This window comes from Micromesistius poutassou (assembly GCF_964030765.1).
Source record: "Micromesistius poutassou genome assembly, chromosome: 18".
In the NCBI taxonomy this organism is placed as follows: Eukaryota; Metazoa; Chordata; class Actinopteri; order Gadiformes; family Gadidae; genus Micromesistius; species Micromesistius poutassou.
The window spans coordinates 8,448,424-8,463,423 of NC_140288.1; the positions used below are offsets into that span (position 1 = coordinate 8,448,424).

The 15,000-nt window shown below is 46.4% G+C and overlaps 1 protein-coding gene across 1 annotated transcript in view; it reads right to left on the reverse strand.

Annotated features, from left to right (window-relative positions):
• Positions 1 to 15,000, reverse strand: part of cacna1c (calcium channel, voltage-dependent, L type, alpha 1C subunit) — a gene marked incomplete at both ends in the record, with an annotated part of 190,169 nt that overhangs the window by 134,905 nt on the left and 40,264 nt on the right.

The window sequence follows — 15,000 nt, forward strand, 5'->3', positions numbered from 1 at the left end:
GCTTCGTCATCAAGTCAAGTCACTGTGTTTGCCGAGCCCTTAATCACAGCCACAGTCTCACGGGGCCTCGCAGGGCCCCTAACATGACTTACCCTCACACCTCCAAAGGGCTTCAAGGAAAACTACCAAGCAGGAAACCTGGTGGAGGAACACAGCAAGAGGGACCTCTCCAGCCAGGGAGGGTCAGGAGTTAAGGTGGGTTTAGTCCTCCATAAAGTGCTGTACGTAGACACGGAGAGCCCTCGCCGTCGACGGAGAGCCTGTCGGAGACAGGTCTCCTGTCTCCGCCTCTCCGTAGCTCTACGCGCGCATCCAATATTTTTGAACTCTCCGTCGAGGCGACGGAGACGTTAAGGGCTCTGATTGGTCCTCTAACAAAATAATATCCGGAATCACTTTTCCCGGTTTGAATTTGCACCTTATTTACTTTGTACATTGCACATTAAGGACTAATAAAACACCAAAATGAGATTTGAAAAGTCAGCATATAAGATCGATCGGGCCGCGAATTGCATTTCGTATCCGACTTTCCGACCGAGAACTGTGAATGCTCGAGGGGTCTCCATAGTTACGGAGTCAGATTACAAATGACGGATACGGAGTAGTATACTTTGGCCTTTAGGAAGGTTGTGTTGTACTGAGCGGGTGTCGTACTGGGCAGACATAGTGGTGGCATAACAAGCAAAACTCAGCTGTTCCGACTGGCCTATCCCACTTAACTCCACCCACCAGCCAATTAAATGAATATGTTGCATTGTTTATTTTTAAAAATGTGTTTGTTTTAACTATTTTTGCCCGTTTTAAATTGTATTTTGCTTGTCTTAACAGTAAGGCGACCTTGAGAGTTTTGAAAGGTGCCCTGAAATAAAATGTATTATTATTATTATTATTATTATTGTTATTATTATTATAAAACATCTGTCCATCCATCCGGTAGTCCCTCTGTCCTTCTGTCCATCCATCCATCCATCTGTCTATGTCTATCTCTCCTTCTCATAGAAGCCGTTGCCACCAGCCGTGGGGAGTGTGTCAAACTGTTGAACCACTTCATCAGTGCGATAGCTCCTATAATTATTGTGTTTGTATTTGACTCTGCAAATAATGTGTGTTCTCTTTATGGCAGAGGAGCCAGCTATGGTGCCGTTCGTGTGCACGCTTGCACACACACACACACACACACACACACACACACACACACACACGCACACGCACACGCACACACACACACACGCACACACACACTATTACACAAACACACACACACACACACTGACACACACACACATACACTAACACACACTGACACACACTATTACACACACACATACACACACACACTCACTCACCCAGTGCGAACACCGCAAGCACACCTGCTCGCCTTGACACATTCACACACACACACACACGCACAATGTCACACAGGTGCTCTCTTGACTGACAGATTCCCACTTTATCCTCAGCAAGTTCACTTGATCCCAGTCCCCACTCAATACACACACACACACACACACACACACACACACACACACACACACACTGTGAGAGTTGGTGTGTCGTGTAACTGTGTGTGTACGTTAGGGCACGTGCACGCATGTACAGGTGTGTGTGTGTGTGTGTGTGTGTGTGTGTGTGTGTGTGTGCGCAGGCGTGTGCGTGTCTGTATGTATGTATGTAAGTATGTAAGTATATATGTAAGTGTGTGGGTCAATGCGTTTTGCGCGATTGTGGGGATGTGTGTTCTCATATGTCTGTGTGTAGCCTTCATGCGTGTTGCGTAATTGCGGCTGTGTGGTAGACATGACTTAAACATGCCGAGGGAATTGTATGAATAATGCATCCAGGTGGCGTGTTCTGCACAGCATCGCTCACCGCACTCTGGACACCTCGGCTACTTTATTACCATCAAGTCGCCCCACTGGAGCTCAGTCGTGGTTCACCGCCATTGATTGGACTGCACCAATATAAGTGCTTTTATTTTGGAAATACAGAAAACGTTTTAAGACTAAAGTAAGAGAAATACAAAGAGATATTTGCAGAGGGCAGCCCCTTCCGGTACGATACATGTTATGTATCTAACCGTTCTATTATGTGGAATTTAATTTATTCCCGTGTCAAACGTCAACCTCCAGGTAACGATAGAAAGGTGTAGAAAGTGCCTATAGCGGCGAGAAAAAAACACCTTCTGTATCATTTATTCGAATTAAAGTGACAGCTGCACTCAGGGTGATGTATGGGGGAAAACCGTCGAGGGGTTAATAATGTAATGATCACTAAAGTCAGCCCCCAAAACTACCCAGGCTAGATATAAGATATTACGGCCACATTTATTGTGGATCTATTTGAGCTTACTACATTTAATCCTTTGTCCAGACGGAGGACTTTTAACAGCGCAGAGGTGGAATGAAGTGTAGAAAGAGGTGTACACAGGGTCACAATGGAAGATGGATTTGACTGTTTGGCAAGTCCAATAATTCAGGGCTGCTTATGAAAACAGTTTCTTGGCCGGTCGACTTTTACAGTCGCGCGAGTAAAATGACGTCACTTCAAGAGTTTGGATGCATACTGCATCGAAATGAAGACTCAACTCTAATATCAGACTGAGGACTTCCAATGATACACAAAGCGACAGCATCCGCAGCAGAAAGTATCAAGGATAACAGTCAACTGTTGTCTGGTGTTCAGTCAACTGAAGAGACGATTGAAAAAGGCAATGAGAGGAATATTAATAACAGACACTCAATTCAATTGGAGGGATCTTTAGTCGAGTCAAGTTTTAAACCAAATGAGAATGTACACTCGACAGGACAGCTCAATAACGTACAATTCTCGAGTTCAGCAGGATATTTCACCTAAGATATTGACAGAGCTGACACCTTTTTAGCCCCGCTTTGCAGTGAAACGCTTCACTGAGCGGGAAACAGGGAGGGAAAACCAGTTGCTTTGCTGAGAAATATGACATTTTACCAAGCACTTTCTGTATCAGATTGAGCCGATGCGGTGTACACTCATTGCCCCACTTTCTTATGTTTATTTATTTTGATCCCAATTTGGTTACGGGTATATTTGGATAGCCCACCTTGTAAAGTGATTGACACTCTAGAAGGAGAGCGATCGACAGAGAGAGAGACCGACCAGGCAGAATGCACAAGCATGTACAAGCGTGTGTGAGAAAGAGAAAGGGCATTATCAAAGGAAAAGCAAGAGGTAGTGAAAGAGATATAAGCTGGAGGAGGAAGAGGAGGAAGAGGAGGAGGAAGAGGAGGGGGTAGGATGAGGATGGGCTTGTGCCCTACACCTCTGTGCTGACCTTAAACAAATATCCACACAGACAAACACACACGCACACACACACACACACACACAAAAATACACACAAGGCAGCATACATACAGAGTGCAAGCTGCAGATATTAATAACTCCTTATTAATATTCATCTGCAGTGGAGGGATGTGAGGTGAGGGTAACCCAGAAACCAACCTTCTCTCTACCTGTCTCTCTACGCATCTCTCCCCCCCCCCAACCTCGCTCTCCCATTCATCATTCTCCCTGCATCCCTTCTGCAAAAAACGCATTCCTCACTCTTTTCCTCGTTTCCTTCCTCCCTCCCTCCCTCCCTCCCTCCCTCCCCCCCTGCAGCCCTCTGCTCACGCATGTCCATTCCTCATTGCTGTTGGTGTGCTGGTGCACCACTGAAAGGAGAAGAGCTACATCACAACTACCCTCCCTCCTACTCACCACCACCACCACCACCACCACCGCCACCCGATCAATCGATACACGCGACAAGCCTATCTCCGCTCTCTGACTGGCTCACCTCACTCCCACGCTCTCCCTTCCTCCCCCTCCTCTCTCCCCCATCTCTTCTTCCCCTTCTCCTCCTCCTCCTCCTCCTCCTCCTCCGCCTCCTTCATCCCTCTCCGCAGCCATTCCCCCGGGGAGAGGGAGACTGCATGATTACAGCGTATGGTATATTGCATTTGCTGGGCATCTCCACACAACACACTTCCAGTAATGTCCTGGCGCACATTGTGGGAATATAAATGTCCCCCTAGTGGGAGTGGATGGCCCTGACCTCGGCTTATTGCAGGGGATCAGGACAGCCCTGCGATGTGCTTTACATTTATTTATTAGTTCATGTCGGATTTGAAGGTTGAAAAGAAGGATTTATAAGATACCACATCAAATTATTAATTATGCTTCTTGCTAATTTAGTCGTTCCTGCTTTTATTTTAATACATAGATTTGACAGTTTGTCATATATCATACATATTTACATAGCATACTGTGTGTTTGTATCTATGTTTTATGTATGCATGATGTATGTTTTTATCACTCATGTATGTGCATTATTTCCATGTGGGTTTAGTAATGAGTGAGATTATGCCAATCAAAACATGATTAATTAAACAACAATTTGCATGTCTTTTCCTCAGCGGAGTTGATTTCACCACACGATGATAATCTTGTTCCACTTTCACTAGCCAGGAACAACAACCAAAACAACAACACGTAATCTTTAAAGAAATCCTAAAGCCCCGCTTCTTAAGAGCCGGGTGTGGTGCGGTCGTTGGTTGGGTCAAAGCGTCGACTCCACATCCAGGGTATGGAACTATCGCTCGCCAAGCACCCAACACTGATGGATGTTGGCTTTGGCGCGTAACTCCACCATCCTGGCTGCCAACCAAGCCACCATTTGGGTGTTTAATTCCTTAGTTCCTCGAGCCATTTTGTAAACACATCGACAATACTGTGAGACCTTGCCAAACTCCTTCTGTCGGGGGTTGAGTCTTTATATTTAGATCAACAAATATCAATCCAGCCGAGTTTATGGATTAGTGCGGTGAGAACGTCTCATCTGGCAGAACATCACCACAGGCAACGTATTTACATGGATGTTTTAAAACCCAGAGTAAGATGTGAGCAGTAATAATAATAATTCAACTATATGTGTACGTGTGTTTCTGTGTGTGTGTGTGTGTGTGTGTGTGTGTGTGTGTGTGTGTGTGTGTGTGTGTGTGTGTGTGCGTGCGTGCATGTGGGTATTCACGCGTTGGTCTTTGTTAGGCGGTTAAGTAAGTAAAAATATCTGTTCTTTCCATGAGGCTGGGATAAAACAGAGTTGCATTCTGATCCAGTCTGAAGTAATAAGAGAATTCAAACGACCTTGTAGCATATGTATGGAAAGATTTTTGACTTTTTTCAGGGGAAACATCGGCTGAGATGCAATGTAAGATAAAACCAAACTTTCCTTAGCTCCGGTGTATCCGTTGGTCAGGAACATTGGAAGACTCTGCTCTAGCTGGGATCTGGTTACAAGGCCTGCACTCTCACCACAGCAATGCAGAACATGCATACTAAGTCTATGCCTTATTCTGGAGAAATTAAGCAATACACACACACACACACACACACACACACACACACATAAAAAAGAAACTGCTCTGCGCCAAAGAGACAAATTCATCTTGAGGACACTCTCAAGTGATTCAACCTCTTATCTCCCTCGCTTTTATCAATTTCTCCTTGGCTTTAAAGACAAAGGTTAAAAGACTCTGGATGTGGAACCAAGACTATACCGAGACCTGAATGTCACCCGTAATGTTTGGTGATCAATGCACCGCCATCTAAACAAGGCCCTTGTGAAACTGGATGGAGCAGGTGTTTTGATTACTGTTACAGAAATTGGTTTAACATTTTATGTTTTTTTCACCTGCTCTTGGAAAGCCAGGAATACATTTTGGCAAAACACTGCAATTTCCCGTTTATACAACTTTATCCATTTTAGTCAACAATAACACAGAATAGTAAACCAAAACTTTGTCAGACCCAAACAGAACTGTGTTTAAATTGCAATTTTGCGGTTTACTAGCTCTTAAACAGCACTGTGCGGTAATGTTGTTAACAAAATCAATAAAAGAGACAGTGTTCTCTATACAAACCCACTGAAACCCCTTCACTGTTTATTTTGTCCGAAAACGAAGGATTGAAGTTAAGGGGTACGACACTCTGGACAACGTCTGAAAACAACGTCGTTGAGACGGGGCCGTGTCCAAAAACTGTGCACACACTGGTGCCGACCAATGATGCGCCGCTTTAACTTCCGAACACTTATAACCCCACTCCAAATCGTGAAGAGCCACTCGATGTAACACTTGGCCAATTATCCCCTTTCAAATAATGAGACACGCGCATTCTGTGCTTCCAATGTGCTTTCAGAGAGCAGATGTGTGTCTGTGTCTGTGTCTGTCTCTGTGTGGTGTGTGTGTCTGTGTGTGTGTGTGTGTGTGTGTGTGTGTGTGTGTGTGTGTGTGTGTGTGTGCGTGTTTCTGTGTGTGTGTTTCTGTGTCTGTGTGTCTATGTGTGTGCGGGCGCTTGGGACGTGTGTGCAACCCAAAACACAGGTTACATTCATCCAGCAGAGCGCTGTCCAGAAGGCCGATGTCCAACCACCGCCAAATGACCCTCTAGCCAATCACAGTTCAGCACTGTGCACTTCTCCACTGGCTGGAGGGAAAAGACATGTCCTTGAAGAGCATCTCAGGCCTGCGAAACCACATCAGACGACACCTGACCTATGGAGTTCAAGACACACTCAACACAGCTTCTTTATATTCGCATTGGCGACATTATTGTCGGCCGTTTCATTCACAACTGAAAGGAGAACGGAGGCTTTATCTGGTCCAGGAGGGAAGAGAGAGAGAGAAAGAGAGAGAAAGAAAGAGCCCACTACAGTCTGCTTTCTCCTTGACTTTGTCCATAAGGTTCTGCAAGGAACACAATGCAGGAAACAGAGCGGGAAATATATAATCACCGCCATTATCTTAAAATTAAATGTAACGTGTGAAAGGTTACACGCTTGGTTCCCTCGATAACGATAAATGCAGAGCTCAGTGTTGCTGTGCTGCTCGGACAAGAATAGAAAGTGGTCTTCTTTGTGTAAACAACAGCTGCTTCGCTGATGATATTTTTGACAAACCGAATCAACAAAGTGGTTGCAGAAAATTCCCGGCAATCAACAGCTAAACGCTTCGTAGGAGAGCTGTGCTGCTCCACGAGAAGATGGCGAAAGATCCAACCCAATAATCCTGGTTCACAGTCTCTATTTATATTATTTATTTTTACAAATAGTCAACAAGCGTAATCAATTCGTTACCAATCGTAAAGCCCAGGGTAGGATTGCAATGGAGAAACTGGTATCAGCTATCTAGGTATGCTTGTTTTCTTTTATGTACTCCTTTCGCTGATACGAATATTCTTATCTTAACATGATCAGAACGTAAACATTTTGCTGGAGGCCAGCGCCCGTCAAGCTCTCCTCAGCTTTTTCTATCCGCGTGCTTTTCGGAAACTCGGCCATGCAGTTCTTACATTTGTAGTTCCTTGAACATTGATTGTTCGCCTCCACTGTTACCAAAGCCACATTTAAAAGTGTCTTTGGACTGGAATAAACAGAATAACCCACAGTCATGATGGAGCCGAGTAAATAAAATTGATTTCTACTGAGTTAATCTTGCATAACCTTTGGTGCTCTTTGTGCTGCTATCCTATGTCTGCCCAGTTGGCATTTATTGCACTCCTGACTTCCCTGGAAGGACGCATCATCCTTCTGTGTTCTCAAGGTTTCTCCCCTCGTGGTTTGGCCGGTTTTTCCTTTGCAGTCGTTTAGCGGGCTTCGGAACATGTGGCACAGGATGCCCTTCGGGACTGTAACTCTGATTAAGGGCTGTATGAACACAATTAGCTCGACGTGACTCAACAATAAGTCAATTGATCGGAGTTCAGATGCACACAGGATTTCCAGATAATGTAGCAGTCACCGATCATTACTGTTGCTGTAAATATTCTTGTACTTTTTGGTGCTCAGAAGAAATCAATCGGTTGAATGTGTACATTCACAAGTCGAAAACATGAAAGACGACGAAGTCTAACAGGACAAGCTGAACGGGCACATGTGCATCATTTGACATATGCATGTGTATACTTTACAACAGTGTATATGTGTATACTTCCCGCTATTTCTCCATTATTTGGATCACTCCAAGCATCATTATATTTGACATTAGCGGTTTGTTGTTGTGATCTTGCACAAACTGTCCTGAGCACGGAGGAAAGGCTTTGTTCTGCAGCCTTCATGAGATCCAACACCGCTCTGCATCACGACCGCAGAGCGGCAATCAAGCCGGCGTCGTTATAGAGAGCGTTCCTCCGCCCAGCCCCACTCCCGCTGGCTGCCTCCACGCTCACGACCGCAGAGCAGAGAGGCCCCTCACTACCAGGGCGTACGTACACACGGATACGCACACACACACACACACAGACCCACACGCATATGCACACACACATACGCACACAAACACACACACACACACACACACACACACACACACACACATATGAACACACACATACGCACACAAACACACACACACACACACACACGCATATGCACGCACAAACACACACACACAGACACACACACACACGCATATGCACGCACACATACGCACACAAACACACACACAGACACACGCATATGAACACACACATACGCACACACACACACACACACAAAGACACGCGCATGTGCACGCACACATACGCACACAAACAAACACACACACACACATATGCACGCACACACACACACACACACACACAAAAACACAAACACACACAGAAACACAAACACACACACACACACGCATATGCACACACATACACAAACACACACACACACACACACACACTCACACACTAATTCCTTTTCTTCTTCGTCCTCCTCTACCACAGTGACCGAGTGTAAGCAGAGAACAACTGGAGCAATATTTATACATTTCACATCCTGATGCAATGTTATCCATGAAATCCATCATGGACGCCCGCTGCAGTGCAAAGTCCACGCTGGATTGGTACAGGGCCATGCACTGTGTAGGCTGCATTGTGCGCCAGTGCTCGGCCTCATGGCTTCTAAACCATCCGTCAACTTATGTTCTGTGCATTAGTTATATTGGAGTACAACACCAGCCAGATACGACTTGACCTGCGGCAGAGAATTCATTTCAAAGAGGACAAACAGAAGACAGAGATGCTTTGAATGAGAAAGCAGCCAGCTTTGGCTGTTTCTGTTTTAAAATAGAAATGTGAATATGGTGACTGAAGAGACATTGAGCGCCGCTTGCTTTATCCGCAACTGTTTCATAATGTATGGCTTTACCTTTGCGTGATGTCATTTGCTGTTTTTAGTTGCTAACCTACTGCCCTAACTATCACAGCGTTACACACATGTTCACAGCAACTAATCACAACGGGTAGGGCACACTGGTCCAAAGTTGTTGCTGAGTAAATACACTTTTCAACATTCATGAGATGGCCTAACACAATAATAATCACATGCTTAACTTTAGCTTTACCTTAATCGGCTGAAGTGATCAAGGAAGTAAACAAGCTTGACTAATATTCAAAACACACCAAGAATGATACACAATGTCAGCCATTCTCCCAGGCGTGTTCATTGGTTGGGTGAGCTGGTCACATGATTTACACATCATCATATATGGAAAGGCCGATTAGATCCGAAATGTTGAATCTACTCCTACCTACTATCTTCTTGAATCTACTCCTACCTACTATCTTCTTATAACGAGGAATACGTAACAGGTCAACATTCTAGCCATTCCTTACGTGTTACAGTTAAGAGCTTAGTAAAAGCCAGTTGTGCTACAATGCCGCATAATCGTCTCTCTCGCTCGCAGCAACTCTAAAGTGTGTCGTTATAAAGTGTGACGACTACACTGAACCAGCGAGAAAACACTGTTAAAATAAATGTCATCCTCCATCACGATGATCAGTGCCGTTAAAACACAGGGCCATCATTAAAACTATGGATGACTATGGTCGACTGGTGATTAAGGTTCGGCCGCATAAAACCGTGCGAGCGGGTGGGGGCTAGCCTGGGCTAGCTGGCGTTAGTACGTTTGTAAATCCTCACACGAAAACTGGGCTTTTAGATCAGTGGTTAGAGCGTTTGACTCCCATGCCGGTAGTGTCGGTAGTTTGAGAGGTGGCAGGTTCGAGACCCGAGAGCGGTCAAACTGCTCTCTGCTACACGTGGGCGTGCGGGACAGACCCCGTTTCACTGGCCCGTCGAACGCACACACTGGGCACGGGGACCAGTGTGGGTGTGTGCGTCCCTGTGTGTGTGTCAGTCTGAATGAGTGTGATGAACGCATGATTGTGTTTGTCAATGTGATTATGTTTGTGCGATTGGGTGTACGACGTGATGTATGCATGATGTGTTGACTTAACATCAACTGGAGGTTTGGAAATCGTTTACATGCGCGCGCGTGTGTGTGCGTGCGTATATCTGTGTGTGTGTGTGTGTGTGTGTGTGTGTGTGTGTGTGTGTGTGTGTGTGTGTGTGTGTGTGTGTGTTGTGTGTGTATGTGTATGCATATCTGTGTGTGTTAGTGTGCGTATATCTGTGTGTGCATGTGTGTGTGTGTGTGTGTGTGCGTGCATGCGTGCGTGTGTGTGTATCTGTGTGTGTGTGTGTGTGTGTGTTTAAATGACTAGACTACAAGGTAATAAAGTGCTAATGAATGCTCCTTCATAGCTTAGCCCGACAGTCTGGCTTCAGTACAGTCTCAGAGGGGGCGTTGGGTTTATAACCCGGCCCCTCCCCACTCTCGGTATCCCCTCATCAGGAGACGTGGGGCCATGGGAGGATAGTGAGGACCGGAAAAGAAGAGATGTGTGTCAGATGGCCTTGCACGGAGAGCCCAGAATAGCTCAGAGTCGGGATGTTAAAGGAGTTTGTTGTTCTACCGTTACTGGAACAACTGGAAGACAAGCTCACGTGAAACAGGGAGGAAACATCGGGAAGCATACACACACACAGACGGATAGACGGACAGACACACGGACCGAGCTCTGACTTCCATGCAGGGCTCCCAGGTCAAGGAAGCAGCTGAACTCAGTCTTTAGCGACGTTCAACAGATGCTCCTTCACTCAGTCCGATGACCAATGTATCTGACATTTTTGTCTGGGTGTAAAAATTGCCAAAAGCTTTTGTAGCTCACTGTCGTGATCACATTTCTTACCTCATCCACAGAGGTGGGCGCTTACGTCACTGTCAGTGAATTACAGATGGTTTCAGCTGGCCTTTTGGCTGTTTGCTTTGTGACACAGCGTCTCCCTATCAATTATACTCCCTTTCAGCCCATGTGGAGCCGGGACAACTGAAATACAAATACAACAATACACCCGCTGTCACTGCAGCGAGAGGAGAGGAGAGAGGAGATGACAGGGGGAAGGAGAGCAGAAGAGGAGAGGAGAGATGGGAGAGGAGAGGTGAGGAGAGGAGAGCTGAGGAGAGGATAGAAGAGGAGAGGCAAGTGGAGAGGAGAGGAGTGGAGACAAGAGGAGAGGAGAGGTGAGGTGAGGGGAGGCAAGTGGAGAGGAGAGGAGAGAAGTGGGGACAAGGAGAGGAGAGGTGAGATGAGGAGAGGAGAGTGGAGACAAGAAGAGACGAGAGGCAAGTGGAGAGGAGATGAAGAAAGAAGAGTAGTGGAGAGGCGAGGACAGGAGTGGACACGAGAGGAGAGAATAGGAGTGGAGACGAGAGGAAGAAAGGAGAGGAGAGCTGAGGACAGCAGAGGGAAGGAGGGGAGAGGAGGTGGGAGAGGTGAGGAGAGGAGAGGAGGAGGGTGGAGAGCGGTTGTACATATGATGAGTGGGTGGATAAACAGCAGGGGAGGTAAAACATGCAAATATCCCGATCTCACTCAGTCTCCATCAGTCTGTCTCTCTAGATCTCCGTAGCTCTCTACCTCTCTCTATCTCTCTCTGTCTCACCCCATTTGACATTGGTCTATCATTGTCATTCTTCTTTTTAAAGAATATTAAATGAACAGTGCTTATGTTGGCTCCCTGTTTGCTCCTCTGACTGTAATTCTGTGTGTACAGTGGCTCGGCGGTGGGTTTTAACATGCATGAGCTGGTGTACATTTTATTATTCTACTTCAGTACAACATGAGAACGTCGCTGTGGATAATAATTTGAGCACTTAAGTCGATGTTACTCGTGCCTGCATGTGAACGCGGTGTGTGTGTGTGTGTGTGTGTGTGTGTGTCTGTGTGTGTCTGTGTGTGTGTTTAAATGTGTATGTGCGTGTGTGTCTCAGTGCACAGGGATCTGTGTGTGTGCGTGTGTGTGTGTGTGTGTGTGCGTGTATACGTGTGCATGCGTGTGCGTGTGTGTGTGTACGTGTGTCTGTAAATGTGTATGTGCGTGTGTGTCTCAGTGCACAGATCTCTGAGGGCTACCATGCGCTAATGAGCGGCATTTAAATCCAGCCCCTCTGATCCTTCCTTTCGCCCAGTTTCTCAGCCCCTAGAGCCATTGCCTGCTCTGGCCTGGAAACTGCGGCACGGCAGCAGCCATTTTGGCTCATAATGGACAGGCTGTTAAACCAACGCATGTCTCACTGAATCAGTATCAGACTAATTGATGACTGGAGCGTATGCTTATTTCTGTGTTTGTGTTTGTGTATGTATGTGTCACAACTTTATTTTACTGTGATAAGTCTCTCTCTCTCTCTCTCTCTCTCTCTCTCTCTCAGAATGTCCTTCTATTTACCAATCTCGCTCATTCGGGGGGAAAATATGTATTTGCCTTTCTGAATTGTACAAAAATATGTTTTCCTAATATGAAGTGCGGGGTTACCAGCGGACAGAATTAATTCAGGTTTTTTTAAATTCAGTACGAGTGCATGCAAACTCGAAGCTCTATCATCCGTTTACACCTTCACAGTCCAAGCTCTTCCCTGGGAGAGGAAATGTCTCAGCAAGTGAAAAGAGGAGGCTGGCTAAGGTGGTCTTTTTAATTTGTTTTGGTCAGGCAACACCAGGCCGCATTGAGAAGCAATGCAGTCCCTCCCCAGAAGCCATACGAACTAGCTGTCACAGACTGTATCCAAGAAGACGCTAACCACACATGCTCCACTGGCCTGCTTCTCTCACTTTATCTGGCCCCCATAGCCCATCCACCTCTCTCTCTTCTCTCACACTCTCACTCTCACACACTACACACTTTCACTCCACACACTCTCACTCCACACACACACACACACACACACACACACACAGCAGGGGGCCTAATTACCAAGATTACCTTGTTCCAAAATGTTATTGGTCAGAATTTCCACACATGGACATAGGAGACTTGGGACAACACAACACACTCCTTTAGTGTATATGTGTGTGTGTGTGTGTGTGTGTGTGTGTGTGTGTGTGTGTGTGTGTGTGTGTGTGTGTGTGTGTGTGTGTGTGTGTGTATATGTGTGTGTATATGTGTGTGTGTGTGTGTGTGTGTGTGTGTGTGTGTTGTTGGGAGGTCCATCCTTTCAATAAACAACCAGTGACTTCTCATTTACCGCTCCTTTGCAAGCCATGACCGTAATACACACAACTGGCCCTGTAACCTCTCTCACACACACACACACACACACACACACACACACACACACACACACTTATGGCTGCCAGTGTTTCTGAGTCATGAAGTTATTAGATGGCTGGCCTTGAGTCGGACGGCTTTGGAACCCCTCTGTGTCTCTCTACCTCTCTCCCCCTACGTCTCTCCCTCTCTCTCTCTCCCTACGTCTCTGTCTTACTCCCTCTCTTTCTCTGTCCTTCTACCTCTCTCTCTGTCCCTATCACTCGCTCCCTTCTCTCGCTTTCCTTCCCTCTCTCCATCATTCCCTCTTACTATTTCGTTGCTATTGTCTCTCTCCCCCTGTCTCTCTCTCTGCCTCTCTTTCCCCTGTTCTCTCTTTGTCTTCCCCCTCCCTCCCTCTCTCGCTCTCTCTCCCTCCCTCTCTCTCTCCCTTTTTTTTGGTCTCCCTCTCTCTCTTTGTTACCCTCCCTCTCCTCGTCACCCTCTCTCTCCCTCTCCCCCTCTCTCTCCCTCACTCTCACTCTCCCTCTCTCCTCGTCTCCCCCTTTCTCCCTCCCCTCACGCTATGCTTCTCCAACATTCCTCCGTCCATAACCAACGTCTCCTATTGTAAACGTTTAGACTGGCGAGGCATTGGCCACGGCCGTCCCACAAACACTGCCACACTTAGAGGTCCGGCCTGCGGCGGTTTACACTCCACTGCTGCTTCTTGTTCTTCTCTTAAAGGACCCTCACTCACACACGATGGCTCGTCTCACCCCCCCCCCCCCCCCCCCGTACGCATACGCCAATTTACACAAGCCGAAAGCACGGAAAACGGAATTTAACCAAAGCAACAGAGAAATCATCCATTCCAGCAAATATAGTAGTTTCGATTTGAGCAAAACAAAACGGGAAATCACTTCAATTGTCTTTCTGGCAGTAGCCGCAATGGGAATGTAAGGATGATCGGAAATTAGAAAAGCAGATGAGAGGAAGATAGAGGAGAGGGCAAGATAAGCCCTACTTCTAATACTACTACTAATATACTACTAATAATAATCATAATGCAATGATTGATGAAATGGTCATAAAGAAAACAACAGAAGGTATATAAGAATGCATGATCGAGCGACAGCTGAGCATCATTTGAATTAGGGCTGGACAATAATTCATCAGTAGAGTTCATCTTTCATGGACTGAAGATATTGACCTATCCTAACGCCCAGTGAGAGTATAAGCCCTTGCAATGATCAAAATATGAGGTTTGAAAGGTCAGCGATTGCGAGGAACACCACAGTGATTCACACGTGTTGTTTCGAACACGTTACATAGGCCCGAGACTTTAAGTCAAGACCGAGGAGCCGGTGATGGAAACTGCGAGATGGCAAATCCCAGGAAAATATTCAAAGGCGACCAGCGCGTGTCAGCCCTGGATGTTGTGAGAAGAAGCAGACACGCACGGGTATTCGGAGGGGAGGAGGGGCGACCAAGTGGCCCAGCTCACATGGCCAGTGAGTACCAGAGCCAGAGCCTCGTGGCGTGGAGCAGAGCGGATGAGCTGG